The 18,807-nt window shown below is 54.1% G+C and overlaps 6 non-coding genes across 6 annotated transcripts; all 6 read right to left on the bottom strand.

Annotated features, from left to right (window-relative positions):
• Positions 1-1,182: 1,182 nt before the first annotated feature.
• LOC138553898 (5S ribosomal RNA) lies at positions 1,183-1,301 on the bottom strand. Its single transcript, XR_011297201.1, has one exon. It is a non-coding gene; the product is annotated as a 5S ribosomal RNA (ribosomal RNA).
• A 2,792-nt stretch (positions 1,302-4,093) lies between these two features.
• On the bottom strand, positions 4,094-4,212 carry LOC138553897 (5S ribosomal RNA). The gene has a single exon (XR_011297200.1). It is a non-coding gene; the product is annotated as a 5S ribosomal RNA (ribosomal RNA).
• Positions 4,213-9,928: 5,716 nt separating this feature from the next.
• LOC138553896 (5S ribosomal RNA) lies at positions 9,929-10,047 on the bottom strand. The gene has a single exon (XR_011297199.1). It is a non-coding gene; the product is annotated as a 5S ribosomal RNA (ribosomal RNA).
• A 2,464-nt stretch (positions 10,048-12,511) lies between these two features.
• On the bottom strand, positions 12,512-12,630 carry LOC138553895 (5S ribosomal RNA). The gene has a single exon (XR_011297198.1). It is a non-coding gene; the product is annotated as a 5S ribosomal RNA (ribosomal RNA).
• Positions 12,631-15,094: 2,464 nt separating this feature from the next.
• On the bottom strand, positions 15,095-15,213 carry LOC138553894 (5S ribosomal RNA). The gene has a single exon (XR_011297197.1). It is a non-coding gene; the product is annotated as a 5S ribosomal RNA (ribosomal RNA).
• A 2,464-nt stretch (positions 15,214-17,677) lies between these two features.
• On the bottom strand, positions 17,678-17,796 carry LOC138553893 (5S ribosomal RNA). Its single transcript, XR_011297196.1, has one exon. It is a non-coding gene; the product is annotated as a 5S ribosomal RNA (ribosomal RNA).
• Positions 17,797-18,807: the final 1,011 nt, after the last annotated feature.

Raw genomic sequence — 18,807 nt, 5'->3', positions numbered from 1 at the left:
AAGAAATAAACACACACACAATTTTCCTGCTGCGGTCTCCTCGACTCTTTGGAAGGCAGAGGGCGATGTTGGTTGAAGCCCTTACCTTCTCTGGCTGGCGGCCTACAAGACCAGGAAAGAAGCAGGCCCAGTAACAGCAGCTGAGGCCCCCAGCCCAGCCACGCCTAGGCAGGCATCAGCGGAAGGCTGACTCTCTACCCCAGTGCTGCTCCAAGTTGTTTGGCAAAAGTTTGCAAAGAAGCTGCCCGTAAATTCACCTCAAGCCACACTAGCACTCACCCAGGCGTCAGTTCCTTACAAAAATAGAAAGAATCTCTAAAAAAGAAGAAATAAACACACACACAATTTTCCTGCTTCTATCCCCTCGACTCCTTGGAAGGCGGAGGGCAACCTTCGGCCGCTGGTGGCCTTTCACATGCAGGAAAGAAGCACACCCAGGAACAGCAGCTGAGGCTCCCAGCCCAGGCAGGCTTCAGCTGAAGGCCGACTTGGGAAGCACTGAGGCCAGACCCTGGGCTCCTGGGTCCCTCGGTTGAAGGCTCGAGGCCAGACCCCTTGGCTCCTGTGTCCCTTGGCTGAAGGCTCGACCAGTGCTCGACCAGGCTCGATCAGGCGAGATATTAGGTAGCATGGGGCCCAGCTGGGACTTCTAGGAAGCTTAGGGTGACGGCCGCTTCTGCCCCATCATCCAGAGGCCTGGCTATGGAGAGGCATGATGTGGCCTCCCTCCCTTCCTGCCTCTTGTAGGCACTTCTCCCCCGTGAGCACTTCCCGCTCCAAGTGTCCCCTTGTCTCCCAGGGTGCACTCTTCCTCTAGAGCCCACATATGCAGATGAGGCCCTCCACTTGCCTCCCTAGCTGTAGGGGGCCTTGCGCGTCCACTGGAGAGAAAACGGGGAGACGCTGGAGGTGCTTTGCCAGGGACACGAGTGGCCCTTTCTGGCTGCATCCACCCACCCGAGGCGGCGAGCTGCTGCCCTGGCTTCAGTCTCCTGCTGCTCCAAGTTAGTTTGGCGACAACGTGTCCGCCTCTGACGGGGCTCTGCATTGGAGCGAGGGCTGCTGTCTGCCCCTGTGCCTTTTTCACGCGCCGTGTTTGTTAAAATTAAAAGCGGAATGGAGGAAAAATGTAGTTCAAGACGGGGAAGACGAACGCCGCCTATCGGGCACAGAGTAGCAAAATGCCTACAGCACCTGGTATTCCCAGGCGGTCTCCCATCCAAGTACTAACCAGGCCCGACCCTGCTTAGCTTCCGAGATCGGACGAGATCGGGCGCATTCAGGGTGGTATGGCCGTAGGCGAAGAGTGCGCCGATTCCGAGCCTCTTGTGCTGTGTCGGCTCCTCCGACGTCCACTGCCCTCTTGCAAGGCTGAACGCTGTCCTCTGCAGTGTGCTTCTGCCCTTCTTTTTGCCTCAAGCTCAGGAGCCACAGCTGCCAGCTTGGAAAAGCAACGAGCGGCTCCATGCACCCACTTTTGAAATACCCACTTGCCTACTCATGTTTGGAAAAGAAAGTGTCTGTAAATTCAGGCCAAGCCACACTTGGCACTCACTCACCCAAGCATCCGTTCCTTACAAAACTTTAAAAAAAAACTCGGAAAGAAAGATGGAAATAAACACACACACAATTTTCCTGCTGGGGTCTCCTCGACTCTTTGGAAGGCAGAGGGCCGATGTTGGTTGAGGCCTTACCTTCTCGGGCTGGCGGCCTACAAGTCCAGGAAAGAAGCAGGCCCAGTAACAGCAGCTGAGGCCCCCAGCCCAGCCCAGGCAGGCATCAGCTTAAGGCTGACTCTCTACCCCACTGCTGCCCCAAATTGGTTTGGCAAAAGTTTGCAAAGAAGATGCCTGTAAATTTAACTCACGCCCACACTAGCACTCACCCAGGCGTCGGTTCCTTACAAAAATAGAAAGCACCTCTAAAAAAGAAGAAATAAACACACACACAATTTTCCTGCTGGGGTCTCCTCGACTCTTTGAAAGGCAGAGGGCGATGTTGGTTGAGGCCCTTACCTTCTCCGGCTGGTGGCCTACAAGTCCAGGAAAGAAGCATGCCCAGTAACAGCAGCTGAGGCCCCCAGACCAGCCCAGCCCAGCCCAGGCAGCCATCAGCTGAAGGCTGACTCTCTACCCCAGTGCTGGTCCAAGTTGGTTTGGCAAAATTTTGCAAAGAAGATGCCTGTAAATGTAACTCACGCCACACTAGCACTCACCCAGGCGTCGGTTCCTTACAAAAATAGAAAGCACCTCTAAAAAAAGAAGAAATAAACACACACACAATTTTCCTGCTGCGGTCTCCTCGACTCTTTGGAAGGCAGAGGGCGATGTTGGTTGAAGCCCTTACCTTCTCTGGCTGGCGGCCTACAAGACCAGGAAAGAAGCAGGCCCAGTAACAGCAGCTGAGGCCCCAGCCCAGCCACGCCTAGGCAGGCATCAGCGGAAGGCTGACTCTCTACCCCAGTGCTGCTCCAAGTTGGTTTGGCAAAAGTTTGCAAAGAAGCTGCCCGTAAATTCACCTCAAGCCACACTAGCACTCACCCAGGCGTCAGTTCCTTACAAAAATAGAAAGAATCTCTAAAAAAGAAGAAATAAACACACACACAATTTTCCTGCTTCTATTCCCTCGACTCTTTGGAAGGCAGAGGGCGATGTTGGTTGAGGCCTTACCTTCTCGGGCTGGCGGCCTACAAGTCCAGGAAAGAAGCAGGCCCAGTAACAGCAGCTGAGGCCCCCAGCCCAGCCCAGCCCAGGCAGCCATCAGCTGAAGGCTGACTCTCTACCCCAGTGCTGGTCCAAGTTGGTTTGGCAAAATTTTGCAAAGAAGATGCCTGTAAATGTAACTCACGCCACACTAGCACTCACCCAGGCGTCGGTTCCTTACAAAAATAGAAAGCACCTCTAAAAAAAGAAGAAATAAACACACACACAATTTTCCTGCTGCGGTCTCCTCGACTCTTTGGAAGGCAGAGGGCGATGTTGGTTGAAGCCCTTACCTTCTCTGGCTGGCGGCCTACAAGACCAGGAAAGAAGCAGGCCCAGTAACAGCAGCTGAGGCCCCCAGCCCAGCCACGCCTAGGCAGGCATCAGCGGAAGGCTGACTCTCTACCCCAGTGCTGCTCCAAGTTGGTTTGGCAAAAGTTTGCAAAGAAGCTGCCCGTAAATTCACCTCAAGCCACACTAGCACTCACCCAGGCGTCAGTTCCTTACAAAAATAGAAAGAATCTCTAAAAAAGAAGAAATAAACACACACACAATTTTCCTGCTTCTATCCCCTCGACTCCTTGGAAGGCGGAGGGCAACCTTCGCCGCTGGTGGCCTTCACATGCAGGAAAGAAGCACACCCAGGAACAGCAGCTGAGGCTCCCAGCCCAGGCAGGCTTCAGCTGAAGGCCGACTTGGGAAGCACTGAGGCCAGACCCTGGGCTCCTGGGTCCCTCGGTTGAAGGCTCGAGGCCAGACCCCTTGGCTCCTGTGTCCCTTGGCTGAAGGCTCGACCAGTGCTCGACCAGGCTCGATCAGGCGAGATATTAGGTAGCATGGGGCCCAGCTGGGACTTCTAGGAAGCTTAGGGTGACGGCCGCTTCTGCCCCATCATCCAGAGGCCTGGCTATGGAGAGGCATGATGTGGCCTCCCTCCCTTCCTGCCTCTTGTAGGCACTTCTCCCCCGTGAGCACTTCCCGCTCCAAGTGTCCCCTTGTCTCCCAGGGTGCACTCTTCCTCTAGAGCCCACATATGCAGATGAGGCCCATCCACTTGCCTCCCCTAGCTGTAGGGGGCCTTGCGCGTCCACTGGAGAGAAAACGGGGAGACGCTGGAGGTGCTTTGCCAGGGACACGAGTGGCCCTTTCTGGCTGCATCCACCCACCCGAGGCGGCGAGCTGCTGCCCTGGCTTCAGTCTCCTGCTGCTCCAAGTTAGTTTGGCGACAACGTGTCCGCCTCTGACGGGGCTCTGCATTGGAGCGAGGGCTGCTGTCTGCCCCTGTGCCTTTTTCACGCGCCGTGTTTGTTAAAATTAAAAGCGGAATGGAGGAAAAATGTAGTTCAAGACGGGGAAGACGAACGCCGCCTATCGGGCACAGAGTAGCAAAATGCCTACAGCACCTGGTATTCCCAGGCGGTCTCCCATCCAAGTACTAACCAGGCCCGACCCTGCTTAGCTTCCGAGATCGGACGAGATCGGGCGCATTCAGGGTGGTATGGCCGTAGGCGAAGAGTGCGCCGATTCCGAGCCTCTTGTGCTGTGTCGGCTCCTCCGACGTCCACTGCCCTCTTGCAAGGCTGAACGCTGTCCTCTGCAGTGTGCTTCTGCCCTTCTTTTTGCCTCAAGCTCAGGAGCCACAGCTGCCAGCTTGGAAAAGCAACGAGCGGCTCCATGCACCCACTTTTGAAATACCCACTTGCCTACTCATGTTTGCAAAGAAAGTGTCTGTAAATTCAGGCCAAGCCACACTTGCACTCACTCACCCAAGCATCCGTTCCTTACAAAACTTTAAAAAAAAACTCGGAAAGAAAGATGGAAATAAACACACACACAATTTTCCTGCTGGGGTCTCCTCGACTCTTTGGAAGGCAGAGGGCGATGTTGGTTGAGGCCTTACCTTCTCGGGCTGGCGGCCTACAAGTCCAGGAAAGAAGCAGGCCCAGTAACAGCAGCTGAGGCCCCCAGCCCAGCCCAGGCAGGCATCAGCTTAAGGCTGACTCTCTACCCCACTGCTGCCCCAAATTGGTTTGGCAAAAGTTTGCAAAGAAGATGCCTGTAAATTTAACTCACGCCACACTAGCACTCACCCAGGCGTCGGTTCCTTACAAAAATAGAAAGCACCTCTAAAAAAGAAGAAATAAACACACACACAATTTTCCTGCTGGGGTCTCCTCGACTCTTTGAAAGGCAGAGGGCGATGTTGGTTGAGGCCCTTACCTTCTCCGGCTGGTGGCCTACAAGTCCAGGAAAGAAGCATGCCCAGTAACAGCAGCTGAGGCCCCCAGACCAGCCCAGCCCAGCCCAGGCAGCCATCAGCTGAAGGCTGACTCTCTACCCCAGTGCTGGTCCAAGTTGGTTTGGCAAAATTTTGCAAAGAAGATGCCTGTAAATGTAACTCACGCCACACTAGCACTCACCCAGGCGTCGGTTCCTTACAAAAATAGAAAGCACCTCTAAAAAAAGAAGAAATAAACACACACACAATTTTCCTGCTGCGGTCTCCTCGACTCTTTGGAAGGCAGAGGGCGATGTTGGTTGAAGCCCTTACCTTCTCTGGCTGGCGGCCTACAAGACCAGGAAAGAAGCAGGCCCAGTAACAGCAGCTGAGGCCCCCAGCCCAGCCACGCCTAGGCAGGCATCAGCGGAAGGCTGACTCTCTACCCCAGTGCTGCTCCAAGTTGGTTTGGCAAAAGTTTGCAAAGAAGCTGCCCGTAAATTCACCTCAAGCCACACTAGCACTCACCCAGTCGTCAGTTCCTTACAAAAATAGAAAGAATCTCTAAAAAAGAAGAAATAAACACACACACAATTTTCCTGCTTCTATTCCCTCGACTCTTTGGAAGGCAGAGGGCGATGTTGGTTGAGGCCTTACCTTCTCGGGCTGGCGGCCTACAAGTCCAGGAAAGAAGCAGGCCCAGTAACAGCAGCTGAGGCCCCCAGCCCAGCCCAGCCCAGGCAGGCATCAGCTTAAGGCTGACTCTCTACCCCACTGCTGCCCCAAATTGGTTTGGCAAAAGTTTGCAAAGAAGATGCCTGTAAATTTAACTCACGCCACACTAGCACTCACCCAGGCGTCGGTTCCTTACAAAAATAGAAAGCACCTCTAAAAAAGAAGAAATAAACACACACACAATTTTCCTGCTGCGGTCTCCTCGACTCTTTGGAAGGCAGAGGGCGATGTTGGTTGAAGCCCTTACCTTCTCTGGCTGGCGGCCTACAAGACCAGGAAAGAAGCAGGCCCAGTAACAGCAGCTGAGGCCCCCAGCCCAGCCACGCCTAGGCAGGCATCAGCGGAAGGCTGACTCTCTACCCCAGTGCTGCTCCAAGTTGGTTTGGCAAAAGTTTGCAAAGAAGCTGCCCGTAAATTCACCTCAAGCCACACTAGCACTCACCCAGTCGTCAGTTCCTTACAAAAATAGAAAGAATCTCTAAAAAAGAAGAAATAAACACACACACAATTTTCCTGCTTCTATCCCCTCGACTCTTTGGAAGGCAGAGGGCGATGTTGGTTGAGGCCTTACCTTCTCGGGCTGGCGGCCTACAAGTCCAGGAAAGAAGCAGGCCCAGTAACAGCAGCTGAGGCCCCCAGCCCAGCCCAGCCCAGGCAGGCATCAGCTTAAGGCTGACTCTCTACCCCACTGCTGCCCCAAATTGGTTTGGCAAAAGTTTGCAAAGAAGATGCCTGTAAATTTAACTCACGCCACACTAGCACTCACCCAGGCGTCGGTTCCTTACAAAAATAGAAAGCACCTCTAAAAAAGAAGAAATAAACACACACACAATTTTCCTGCTGGGGTCTCCTCGACTCTTTGAAAGGCAGAGGGCGATGTTGGTTGAGGCCCTTACCTTCTCCGGCTGGTGGCCTACAAGTCCAGGAAAGAAGCATGCCCAGTAACAGCAGCTGAGGCCCCCAGACCAGCCCAGCCCAGCCCAGGCAGCCATCAGCTGAAGGCTGACTCTCTACCCCAGTGCTGGTCCAAGTTGGTTTGGCAAAATTTTGCAAAGAAGATGCCTGTAAATGTAACTCACGCCACACTAGCACTCACCCAGGCGTCGGTTCCTTACAAAAATAGAAAGCACCTCTAAAAAAAGAAGAAATAAACACACACACAATTTTCCTGCTTCTATTCCCTCGACTCTTTGGAAGGCAGAGGGCGATGTTGGTTGAGGCCTTACCTTCTCGGGCTGGCGGCCTACAAGTCCAGGAAAGAAGCAGGCCCAGTAACAGCAGCTGAGGCCCCCAGCCCAGCCCAGGCAGGCATCAGCTTAAGGCTGACTCTCTACCCCACTGCTGCCCCAAATTGGTTTGGCAAAAGTTTGCAAAGAAGATGCCTGTAAATTTAACTCACGCCACACTAGCACTCACCCAGGCGTCGGTTCCTTACAAAAATAGAAAGCACCTCTAAAAAAGAAGAAATAAACACACACACAATTTTCCTGCTGCGGTCTCCTCGACTCTTTGGAAGGCAGAGGGCGATGTTGGTTGAAGCCCTTACCTTCTCTGGCTGGCGGCCTACAAGACCAGGAAAGAAGCAGGCCCAGTAACAGCAGCTGAGGCCCCCAGCCCAGCCACGCCTAGGCAGGCATCAGCGGAAGGCTGACTCTCTACCCCAGTGCTGCTCCAAGTTGGTTTGGCAAAAGTTTGCAAAGAAGCTGCCCGTAAATTCACCTCAAGCCACACTAGCACTCACCCAGTCGTCAGTTCCTTACAAAAATAGAAAGAATCTCTAAAAAAGAAGAAATAAACACACACACAATTTTCCTGCTTCTATCCCCTCGACTCTTTGGAAGGCAGAGGGCGATGTTGGTTGAGGCCTTACCTTCTCGGGCTGGCGGCCTACAAGTCCAGGAAAGAAGCAGGCCCAGTAACAGCAGCTGAGGCCCCCAGCCCAGCCCAGCCCAGGCAGGCATCAGCTTAAGGCTGACTCTCTACCCCACTGCTGCCCCAAATTGGTTTGGCAAAAGTTTGCAAAGAAGATGCCTGTAAATTTAACTCACGCCACACTAGCACTCACCCAGGCGTCGGTTCCTTACAAAAATAGAAAGCACCTCTAAAAAAGAAGAAATAAACACACACACAATTTTCCTGCTGGGGTCTCCTCGACTCTTTGAAAGGCAGAGGGCGATGTTGGTTGAGGCCCTTACCTTCTCCGGCTGGTGGCCTACAAGTCCAGGAAAGAAGCATGCCCAGTAACAGCAGCTGAGGCCCCCAGACCAGCCCAGCCCAGCCCAGGCAGCCATCAGCTGAAGGCTGACTCTCTACCCCAGTGCTGGTCCAAGTTGGTTTGGCAAAATTTTGCAAAGAAGATGCCTGTAAATGTAACTCACGCCACACTAGCACTCACCCAGGCGTCGGTTCCTTACAAAAATAGAAAGCACCTCTAAAAAAAGAAGAAATAAACACACACACAATTTTCCTGCTGCGGTCTCCTCGACTCTTTGGAAGGCAGAGGGCGATGTTGGTTGAAGCCCTTACCTTCTCTGGCTGGCGGCCTACAAGACCAGGAAAGAAGCAGGCCCAGTAACAGCAGCTGAGGCCCCCAGCCCAGCCACGCCTAGGCAGGCATCAGCGGAAGGCTGACTCTCTACCCCAGTGCTGCTCCAAGTTGGTTTGGCAAAAGTTTGCAAAGAAGCTGCCCGTAAATTCACCTCAAGCCACACTAGCACTCACCCAGTCGTCAGTTCCTTACAAAAATAGAAAGAATCTCTAAAAAAGAAGAAATAAACACACACACAATTTTCCTGCTTCTATTCCCTCGACTCTTTGGAAGGCAGAGGGCGATGTTGGTTGAGGCCTTACCTTCTCGGGCTGGCGGCCTACAAGTCCAGGAAAGAAGCAGGCCCAGTAACAGCAGCTGAGGCCCCCAGCCCAGCCCAGCCCAGGCAGGCATCAGCTTAAGGCTGACTCTCTACCCCACTGCTGCCCCAAATTGGTTTGGCAAAAGTTTGCAAAGAAGATGCCTGTAAATTTAACTCACGCCACACTAGCACTCACCCAGGCGTCGGTTCCTTACAAAAATAGAAAGCACCTCTAAAAAAGAAGAAATAAACACACACACAATTTTCCTGCTGCGGTCTCCTCGACTCTTTGGAAGGCAGAGGGCGATGTTGGTTGAAGCCCTTACCTTCTCTGGCTGGCGGCCTACAAGACCAGGAAAGAAGCAGGCCCAGTAACAGCAGCTGAGGCCCCCAGCCCAGCCACGCCTAGGCAGGCATCAGCGGAAGGCTGACTCTCTACCCCAGTGCTGCTCCAAGTTGGTTTGGCAAAAGTTTGCAAAGAAGCTGCCCGTAAATTCACCTCAAGCCACACTAGCACTCACCCAGGCGTCAGTTCCTTACAAAAATAGAAAGAATCTCTAAAAAAGAAGAAATAAACACACACACAATTTTCCTGCTTCTATCCCCTCGACTCCTTGGAAGGCGGAGGGCAACCTTCGCCGCTGGTGGCCTTCACATGCAGGAAAGAAGCACACCCAGGAACAGCAGCTGAGGCTCCCAGCCCAGGCAGGCTTCAGCTGAAGGCCGACTTGGGAAGCACTGAGGCCAGACCCTGGGCTCCTGGGTCCCTCGGTTGAAGGCTCGAGGCCAGACCCCTTGGCTCCTGTGTCCCTTGGCTGAAGGCTCGACCAGTGCTCGACCAGGCTCGATCAGGCGAGATATTAGGTAGCATGGGGCCCAGCTGGGACTTCTAGGAAGCTTAGGGTGACGGCCGCTTCTGCCCCATCATCCAGAGGCCTGGCTATGGAGAGGCATGATGTGGCCTCCCTCCCTTCCTGCCTCTTGTAGGCACTTCTCCCCCGTGAGCACTTCCCGCTCCAAGTGTCCCCTTGTCTCCCAGGGTGCACTCTTCCTCTAGAGCCCACATATGCAGATGAGGCCCATCCACTTGCCTCCCCTAGCTGTAGGGGGCCTTGCGCGTCCACTGGAGAGAAAACGGGGAGACGCTGGAGGTGCTTTGCCAGGGACACGAGTGGCCCTTTCTGGCTGCATCCACCCACCCGAGGCGGCGAGCTGCTGCCCTGGCTTCAGTCTCCTGCTGCTCCAAGTTAGTTTGGCGACAACGTGTCCGCCTCTGACGGGGCTCTGCATTGGAGCGAGGGCTGCTGTCTGCCCCTGTGCCTTTTTCACGCGCCGTGTTTGTTAAAATTAAAAGCGGAATGGAGGAAAAATGTAGTTCAAGACGGGGAAGACGAACGCCGCCTATCGGGCACAGAGTAGCAAAATGCCTACAGCACCTGGTATTCCCAGGCGGTCTCCCATCCAAGTACTAACCAGGCCCGACCCTGCTTAGCTTCCGAGATCGGACGAGATCGGGCGCATTCAGGGTGGTATGGCCGTAGGCGAAGAGTGCGCCGATTCCGAGCCTCTTGTGCTGTGTCGGCTCCTCCGACGTCCACTGCCCTCTTGCAAGGCTGAACGCTGTCCTCTGCAGTGTGCTTCTGCCCTTCTTTTTGCCTCAAGCTCAGGAGCCACAGCTGCCAGCTTGGAAAAGCAACGAGCGGCTCCATGCACCCACTTTTGAAATACCCACTTGCCTACTCATGTTTGCAAAGAAAGTGTCTGTAAATTCAGGCCAAGCCACACTTGCACTCACTCACCCAAGCATCCGTTCCTTACAAAACTTTAAAAAAAAACTCGGAAAGAAAGATGGAAATAAACACACACACAATTTTCCTGCTGGGGTCTCCTCGACTCTTTGGAAGGCAGAGGGCGATGTTGGTTGAGGCCTTACCTTCTCGGGCTGGCGGCCTACAAGTCCAGGAAAGAAGCAGGCCCAGTAACAGCAGCTGAGGCCCCCAGCCCAGCCCAGGCAGGCATCAGCTTAAGGCTGACTCTCTACCCCACTGCTGCCCCAAATTGGTTTGGCAAAAGTTTGCAAAGAAGATGCCTGTAAATTTAACTCACGCCACACTAGCACTCACCCAGGCGTCGGTTCCTTACAAAAATAGAAAGCACCTCTAAAAAAGAAGAAATAAACACACACACAATTTTCCTGCTGGGGTCTCCTCGACTCTTTGAAAGGCAGAGGGCGATGTTGGTTGAGGCCCTTACCTTCTCCGGCTGGTGGCCTACAAGTCCAGGAAAGAAGCATGCCCAGTAACAGCAGCTGAGGCCCCCAGACCAGCCCAGCCCAGCCCAGGCAGCCATCAGCTGAAGGCTGACTCTCTACCCCAGTGCTGGTCCAAGTTGGTTTGGCAAAATTTTGCAAAGAAGATGCCTGTAAATGTAACTCACGCCACACTAGCACTCACCCAGGCGTCGGTTCCTTACAAAAATAGAAAGCACCTCTAAAAAAAGAAGAAATAAACACACACACAATTTTCCTGCTGCGGTCTCCTCGACTCTTTGGAAGGCAGAGGGCGATGTTGGTTGAAGCCCTTACCTTCTCTGGCTGGCGGCCTACAAGACCAGGAAAGAAGCAGGCCCAGTAACAGCAGCTGAGGCCCCCAGCCCAGCCACGCCTAGGCAGGCATCAGCTTAAGGCTGACTCTCTACCCCACTGCTGCCCCAAATTGGTTTGGCAAAAGTTTGCAAAGAAGATGCCTGTAAATTTAACTCACGCCACACTAGCACTCACCCAGGCGTCGGTTCCTTACAAAAATAGAAAGCACCTCTAAAAAAGAAGAAATAAACACACACACAATTTTCCTGCTGCGGTCTCCTCGACTCTTTGGAAGGCAGAGGGCGATGTTGGTTGAAGCCCTTACCTTCTCTGGCTGGCGGCCTACAAGACCAGGAAAGAAGCAGGCCCAGTAACAGCAGCTGAGGCCCCCAGCCCAGCCACGCCTAGGCAGGCATCAGCGGAAGGCTGACTCTCTACCCCAGTGCTGCTCCAAGTTGGTTTGGCAAAAGTTTGCAAAGAAGCTGCCCGTAAATTCACCTCAAGCCACACTAGCACTCACCCAGGCGTCAGTTCCTTACAAAAATAGAAAGAATCTCTAAAAAAGAAGAAATAAACACACACACAATTTTCCTGCTTCTATCCCCTCGACTCCTTGGAAGGCGGAGGGCAACCTTCGCCGCTGGTGGCCTTCACATGCAGGAAAGAAGCACACCCAGGAACAGCAGCTGAGGCTCCCAGCCCAGGCAGGCTTCAGCTGAAGGCCGACTTGGGAAGCACTGAGGCCAGACCCTGGGCTCCTGGGTCCCTCGGTTGAAGGCTCGAGGCCAGACCCCTTGGCTCCTGTGTCCCTTGGCTGAAGGCTCGACCAGTGCTCGACCAGGCTCGATCAGGCGAGATATTAGGTAGCATGGGGCCCAGCTGGGACTTCTAGGAAGCTTAGGGTGACGGCCGCTTCTGCCCCATCATCCAGAGGCCTGGCTATGGAGAGGCATGATGTGGCCTCCCTCCCTTCCTGCCTCTTGTAGGCACTTCTCCCCCGTGAGCACTTCCCGCTCCAAGTGTCCCCTTGTCTCCCAGGGTGCACTCTTCCTCTAGAGCCCACATATGCAGATGAGGCCCATCCACTTGCCTCCCCTAGCTGTAGGGGGCCTTGCGCGTCCACTGGAGAGAAAACGGGGAGACGCTGGAGGTGCTTTGCCAGGGACACGAGTGGCCCTTTCTGGCTGCATCCACCCACCCGAGGCGGCGAGCTGCTGCCCTGGCTTCAGTCTCCTGCTGCTCCAAGTTAGTTTGGCGACAACGTGTCCGCCTCTGACGGGGCTCTGCATTGGAGCGAGGGCTGCTGTCTGCCCCTGTGCCTTTTTCACGCGCCGTGTTTGTTAAAATTAAAAGCGGAATGGAGGAAAAATGTAGTTCAAGACGGGGAAGACGAACGCCGCCTATCGGGCACAGAGTAGCAAAATGCCTACAGCACCTGGTATTCCCAGGCGGTCTCCCATCCAAGTACTAACCAGGCCCGACCCTGCTTAGCTTCCGAGATCGGACGAGATCGGGCGCATTCAGGGTGGTATGGCCGTAGGCGAAGAGTGCGCCGATTCCGAGCCTCTTGTGCTGTGTCGGCTCCTCCGACGTCCACTGCCCTCTTGCAAGGCTGAACGCTGTCCTCTGCAGTGTGCTTCTGCCCTTCTTTTTGCCTCAAGCTCAGGAGCCACAGCTGCCAGCTTGGAAAAGCAACGAGCGGCTCCATGCACCCACTTTTGAAATACCCACTTGCCTACTCATGTTTGCAAAGAAAGTGTCTGTAAATTCAGGCCAAGCCACACTTGCACTCACTCACCCAAGCATCCGTTCCTTACAAAACTTTAAAAAAAAACTCGGAAAGAAAGATGGAAATAAACACACACACAATTTTCCTGCTGGGGTCTCCTCGACTCTTTGGAAGGCAGAGGGCGATGTTGGTTGAGGCCTTACCTTCTCGGGCTGGCGGCCTACAAGTCCAGGAAAGAAGCAGGCCCAGTAACAGCAGCTGAGGCCCCCAGCCCAGCCCAGGCAGGCATCAGCTTAAGGCTGACTCTCTACCCCACTGCTGCCCCAAATTGGTTTGGCAAAAGTTTGCAAAGAAGATGCCTGTAAATTTAACTCACGCCACACTAGCACTCACCCAGGCGTCGGTTCCTTACAAAAATAGAAAGCACCTCTAAAAAAGAAGAAATAAACACACACACAATTTTCCTGCTGGGGTCTCCTCGACTCTTTGAAAGGCAGAGGGCGATGTTGGTTGAGGCCCTTACCTTCTCCGGCTGGTGGCCTACAAGTCCAGGAAAGAAGCATGCCCAGTAACAGCAGCTGAGGCCCCCAGACCAGCCCAGCCCAGCCCAGGCAGCCATCAGCTGAAGGCTGACTCTCTACCCCAGTGCTGGTCCAAGTTGGTTTGGCAAAATTTTGCAAAGAAGATGCCTGTAAATGTAACTCACGCCACACTAGCACTCACCCAGGCGTCGGTTCCTTACAAAAATAGAAAGCACCTCTAAAAAAAGAAGAAATAAACACACACACAATTTTCCTGCTGCGGTCTCCTCGACTCTTTGGAAGGCAGAGGGCGATGTTGGTTGAAGCCCTTACCTTCTCTGGCTGGCGGCCTACAAGACCAGGAAAGAAGCAGGCCCAGTAACAGCAGCTGAGGCCCCCAGCCCAGCCACGCCTAGGCAGGCATCAGCTTAAGGCTGACTCTCTACCCCACTGCTGCCCCAAATTGGTTTGGCAAAAGTTTGCAAAGAAGATGCCTGTAAATTTAACTCACGCCACACTAGCACTCACCCAGGCGTCGGTTCCTTACAAAAATAGAAAGCACCTCTAAAAAAGAAGAAATAAACACACACACAATTTTCCTGCTGCGGTCTCCTCGACTCTTTGGAAGGCAGAGGGCGATGTTGGTTGAAGCCCTTACCTTCTCTGGCTGGCGGCCTACAAGACCAGGAAAGAAGCAGGCCCAGTAACAGCAGCTGAGGCCCCCAGCCCAGCCACGCCTAGGCAGGCATCAGCGGAAGGCTGACTCTCTACCCCAGTGCTGCTCCAAGTTGGTTTGGCAAAAGTTTGCAAAGAAGCTGCCCGTAAATTCACCTCAAGCCACACTAGCACTCACCCAGGCGTCAGTTCCTTACAAAAATAGAAAGAATCTCTAAAAAAGAAGAAATAAACACACACACAATTTTCCTGCTTCTATCCCCTCGACTCCTTGGAAGGCGGAGGGCAACCTTCGCCGCTGGTGGCCTTCACATGCAGGAAAGAAGCACACCCAGGAACAGCAGCTGAGGCTCCCAGCCCAGGCAGGCTTCAGCTGAAGGCCGACTTGGGAAGCACTGAGGCCAGACCCTGGGCTCCTGGGTCCCTCGGTTGAAGGCTCGAGGCCAGACCCCTTGGCTCCTGTGTCCCTTGGCTGAAGGCTCGACCAGTGCTCGACCAGGCTCGATCAGGCGAGATATTAGGTAGCATGGGGCCCAGCTGGGACTTCTAGGAAGCTTAGGGTGACGGCCGCTTCTGCCCCATCATCCAGAGGCCTGGCTATGGAGAGGCATGATGTGGCCTCCCTCCCTTCCTGCCTCTTGTAGGCACTTCTCCCCCGTGAGCACTTCCCGCTCCAAGTGTCCCCTTGTCTCCCAGGGTGCACTCTTCCTCTAGAGCCCACATATGCAGATGAGGCCCATCCACTTGCCTCCCCTAGCTGTAGGGGGCCTTGCGCGTCCACTGGAGAGAAAACGGGGAGACGCTGGAGGTGCTTTGCCAGGGACACGAGTGGCCCTTTCTGGCTGCATCCACCCACCCGAGGCGGCGAGCTGCTGCCCTGGCTTCAGTCTCCTGCTGCTCCAAGTTAGTTTGGCGACAACGTGTCCGCCTCTGACGGGGCTCTGCATTGGAGCGAGGGCTGCTGTCTGCCCCTGTGCCTTTTTCACGCGCCGTGTTTGTTAAAATTAAAAGCGGAATGGAGGAAAAATGTAGTTCAAGACGGGGAAGACGAACGCCGCCTATCGGGCACAGAGTAGCAAAATGCCTACAGCACCTGGTATTCCCAGGCGGTCTCCCATCCAAGTACTAACCAGGCCCGACCCTGCTTAGCTTCCGAGATCGGACGAGATCGGGCGCATTCAGGGTGGTATGGCCGTAGGCGAAGAGTGCGCCGATTCCGAGCCTCTTGTGCTGTGTCGGCTCCTCCGACGTCCACTGCCCTCTTGCAAGGCTGAACGCTGTCCTCTGCAGTGTGCTTCTGCCCTTCTTTTTGCCTCAAGCTCAGGAGCCACAGCTGCCAGCTTGGAAAAGCAACGAGCGGCTCCATGCACCCACTTTTGAAATACCCACTTGCCTACTCATGTTTGCAAAGAAAGTGTCTGTAAATTCAGGCCAAGCCACACTTGCACTCACTCACCCAAGCATCCGTTCCTTACAAAACTTTAAAAAAAAACTCGGAAAGAAAGATGGAAATAAACACACACACAATTTTCCTGCTGGGGTCTCCTCGACTCTTTGGAAGGCAGAGGGCGATGTTGGTTGAGGCCTTACCTTCTCGGGCTGGCGGCCTACAAGTCCAGGAAAGAAGCAGGCCCAGTAACAGCAGCTGAGGCCCCCAGCCCAGCCCAGGCAGGCATCAGCTTAAGGCTGACTCTCTACCCCACTGCTGCCCCAAATTGGTTTGGCAAAAGTTTGCAAAGAAGATGCCTGTAAATTTAACTCACGCCACACTAGCACTCACCCAGGCGTCGGTTCCTTACAAAAATAGAAAGCACCTCTAAAAAAGAAGAAATAAACACACACACAATTTTCCTGCTGGGGTCTCCTCGACTCTTTGAAAGGCAGAGGGCGATGTTGGTTGAGGCCCTTACCTTCTCCGGCTGGTGGCCTACAAGTCCAGGAAAGAAGCATGCCCAGTAACAGCAGCTGAGGCCCCCAGACCAGCCCAGCCCAGCCCAGGCAGCCATCAGCTGAAGGCTGACTCTCTACCCCAGTGCTGGTCCAAGTTGGTTTGGCAAAATTTTGCAAAGAAGATGCCTGTAAATGTAACTCACGCCACACTAGCACTCACCCAGGCGTCGGTTCCTTACAAAAATAGAAAGCACCTCTAAAAAAAGAAGAAATAAACACACACACAATTTTCCTGCTGCGGTCTCCTCGACTCTTTGGAAGGCAGAGGGCGATGTTGGTTGAAGCCCTTACCTTCTCTGGCTGGCGGCCTACAAGACCAGGAAAGAAGCAGGCCCAGTAACAGCAGCTGAGGCCCCCAGCCCAGCCACGCCTAGGCAGGCATCAGCTTAAGGCTGACTCTCTACCCCACTGCTGCCCCAAATTGGTTTGGCAAAAGTTTGCAAAGAAGATGCCTGTAAATTTAACTCACGCCACACTAGCACTCACCCAGGCGTCGGTTCCTTACAAAAATAGAAAGCACCTCTAAAAAAGAAGAAATAAACACACACACAATTTTCCTGCTGCGGTCTCCTCGACTCTTTGGAAGGCAGAGGGCGATGTTGGTTGAAGCCCTTACCTTCTCTGGCTGGCGGCCTACAAGACCAGGAAAGAAGCAGGCCCAGTAACAGCAGCTGAGGCCCCCAGCCCAGCCACGCCTAGGCAGGCATCAGCGGAAGGCTGACTCTCTACCCCAGTGCTGCTCCAAGTTGGTTTGGCAAAAGTTTGCAAAGAAGCTGCCCGTAAATTCACCTCAAGCCACACTAGCACTCACCCAGGCGTCAGTTCCTTACAAAAATAGAAAGAATCTCTAAAAAAGAAGAAATAAACACACACACAATTTTCCTGCTTCTATCCCCTCGACTCCTTGGAAGGCGGAGGGCAACCTTCGCCGCTGGTGGCCTTCACATGCAGGAAAGAAGCACACCCAGGAACAGCAGCTGAGGCTCCCAGCCCAGGCAGGCTTCAGCTGAAGGCCGACTTGGGAAGCACTGAGGCCAGACCCTGGGCTCCTGGGTCCCTCGGTTGAAGGCTCGAGGCCAGACCCCTTGGCTCCTGTGTCCCTTGGCTGAAGGCTCGACCAGTGCTCGACCAGGCTCGATCAGGCGAGATATTAGGTAGCATGGGGCCCAGCTGGGACTTCTAGGAAGCTTAGGGTGACGGCCGCTTCTGCCCCATCATCCAGAGGCCTGGCTATGGAGAGGCATGATGTGGCCTCCCTCCCTTCCTGCCTCTTGTAGGCACTTCTCCCCCGTGAGCACTTCCCGCTCCAAGTGTCCCCTTGTCTCCCAGGGTGCACTCTTCCTCTAGAGCCCACATATGCAGATGAGGCCCATCCACTTGCCTCCCCTAGCTGTAGGGGGCCTTGCGCGTCCACTGGAGAGAAAACGGGGAGACGCTGGAGGTGCTTTGCCAGGGACACGAGTGGCCCTTTCTGGCTGCATCCACCCACCCGAGGCGGCGAGCTGCTGCCCTGGCTTCAGTCTCCTGCTGCTCCAAGTTAGTTTGGCGACAACGTGTCCGCCTCTGACGGGGCTCTGCATTGGAGCGAGGGCTGCTGTCTGCCCCTGTGCCTTTTTCACGCGCCGTGTTTGTTAAAATTAAAAGCGGAATGGAGGAAAAATGTAGTTCAAGACGGGGAAGACGAACGCCGCCTATCGGGCACAGAGTAGCAAAATGCCTACAGCACCTGGTATTCCCAGGCGGTCTCCCATCCAAGTACTAACCAGGCCCGACCCTGCTTAGCTTCCGAGATCGGACGAGATCGGGCGCATTCAGGGTGGTATGGCCGTAGGCGAAGAGTGCGCCGATTCCGAGCCTCTTGTGCTGTGTCGGCTCCTCCGACGTCCACTGCCCTCTTGCAAGGCTGAACGCTGTCCTCTGCAGTGTGCTTCTGCCCTTCTTTTTGCCTCAAGCTCAGGAGCCACAGCTGCCAGCTTGGAAAAGCAACGAGCGGCTCCATGCACCCACTTTTGAAATACCCACTTGCCTACTCATGTTTGCAAAGAAAGTGTCTGTAAATTCAGGCCAAGCCACACTTGCACTCACTCACCCAAGCATCCGTTCCTTACAAAACTTTAAAAAAAAACTCGGAAAGAAAGATGGAAATAAACACACACACAATTTTCCTGCTGGGGTCTCCTCGACTCTTTGGAAGGCAGAGGGCGATGTTGGTTGAGGCCTTACCTTCTCGGGCTGGCGGCCTACAAGTCCAGGAAAGAAGCAGGCCCAGTAACAGCAGCTGAGGCCCCCAGCCCAGCCCAGGCAGGCATCAGCTTAAGGCTGACTCTCTACCCCACTGCTGCCCCAAATTGGTTTGGCAAAAGTTTGCAAAGAAGATGCCTGTAAATTTAACTCACGCCACACTAGCACTCACCCAGGCGTCGGTTCCTTACAAAAATAGAAAGCACCTCTAAAAAAGAAGAAATAAACACACACACAATTTTCCTGCTGGGGTCTCCTCGACTCTTTGAAAGGCAGAGGGCGATGTTGGTTGAGGCCCTTACCTTCTCCGGCTGGTGGCCTACAAGTCCAGGAAAGAAGCATGCCCAGTAACAGCAGCTGAGGCCCCCAGACCAGCCCAGCCCAGCCCAGGCAGCCATCAGCTGAAGGCTGACTCTCTACCCCAGTGCTGGTCCAAGTTGGTTTGGCAAAATTTTGCAAAGAAGATGCCTGTAAATGTAACTCACGCCACACTAGCACTCACCCAGGCGTCGGTTCCTTACAAAAATAGAAAGCACCTCTAAAAAAAGAAGAAATAAACACACACACAATTTTCCTGCTGCGGTCTCCTCGACTCTTTGGAAG

Source organism: Ambystoma mexicanum, unplaced genomic scaffold (assembly GCF_040938575.1).
Source record: "Ambystoma mexicanum isolate Mex_15411 unplaced genomic scaffold, UKY_AmexF1_1 Mex_scaf141, whole genome shotgun sequence".
Classification (NCBI taxonomy): Eukaryota; Metazoa; Chordata; class Amphibia; order Caudata; family Ambystomatidae; genus Ambystoma; species Ambystoma mexicanum.
This window is presented reverse-complemented; position numbering and strand designations above follow the sequence as displayed.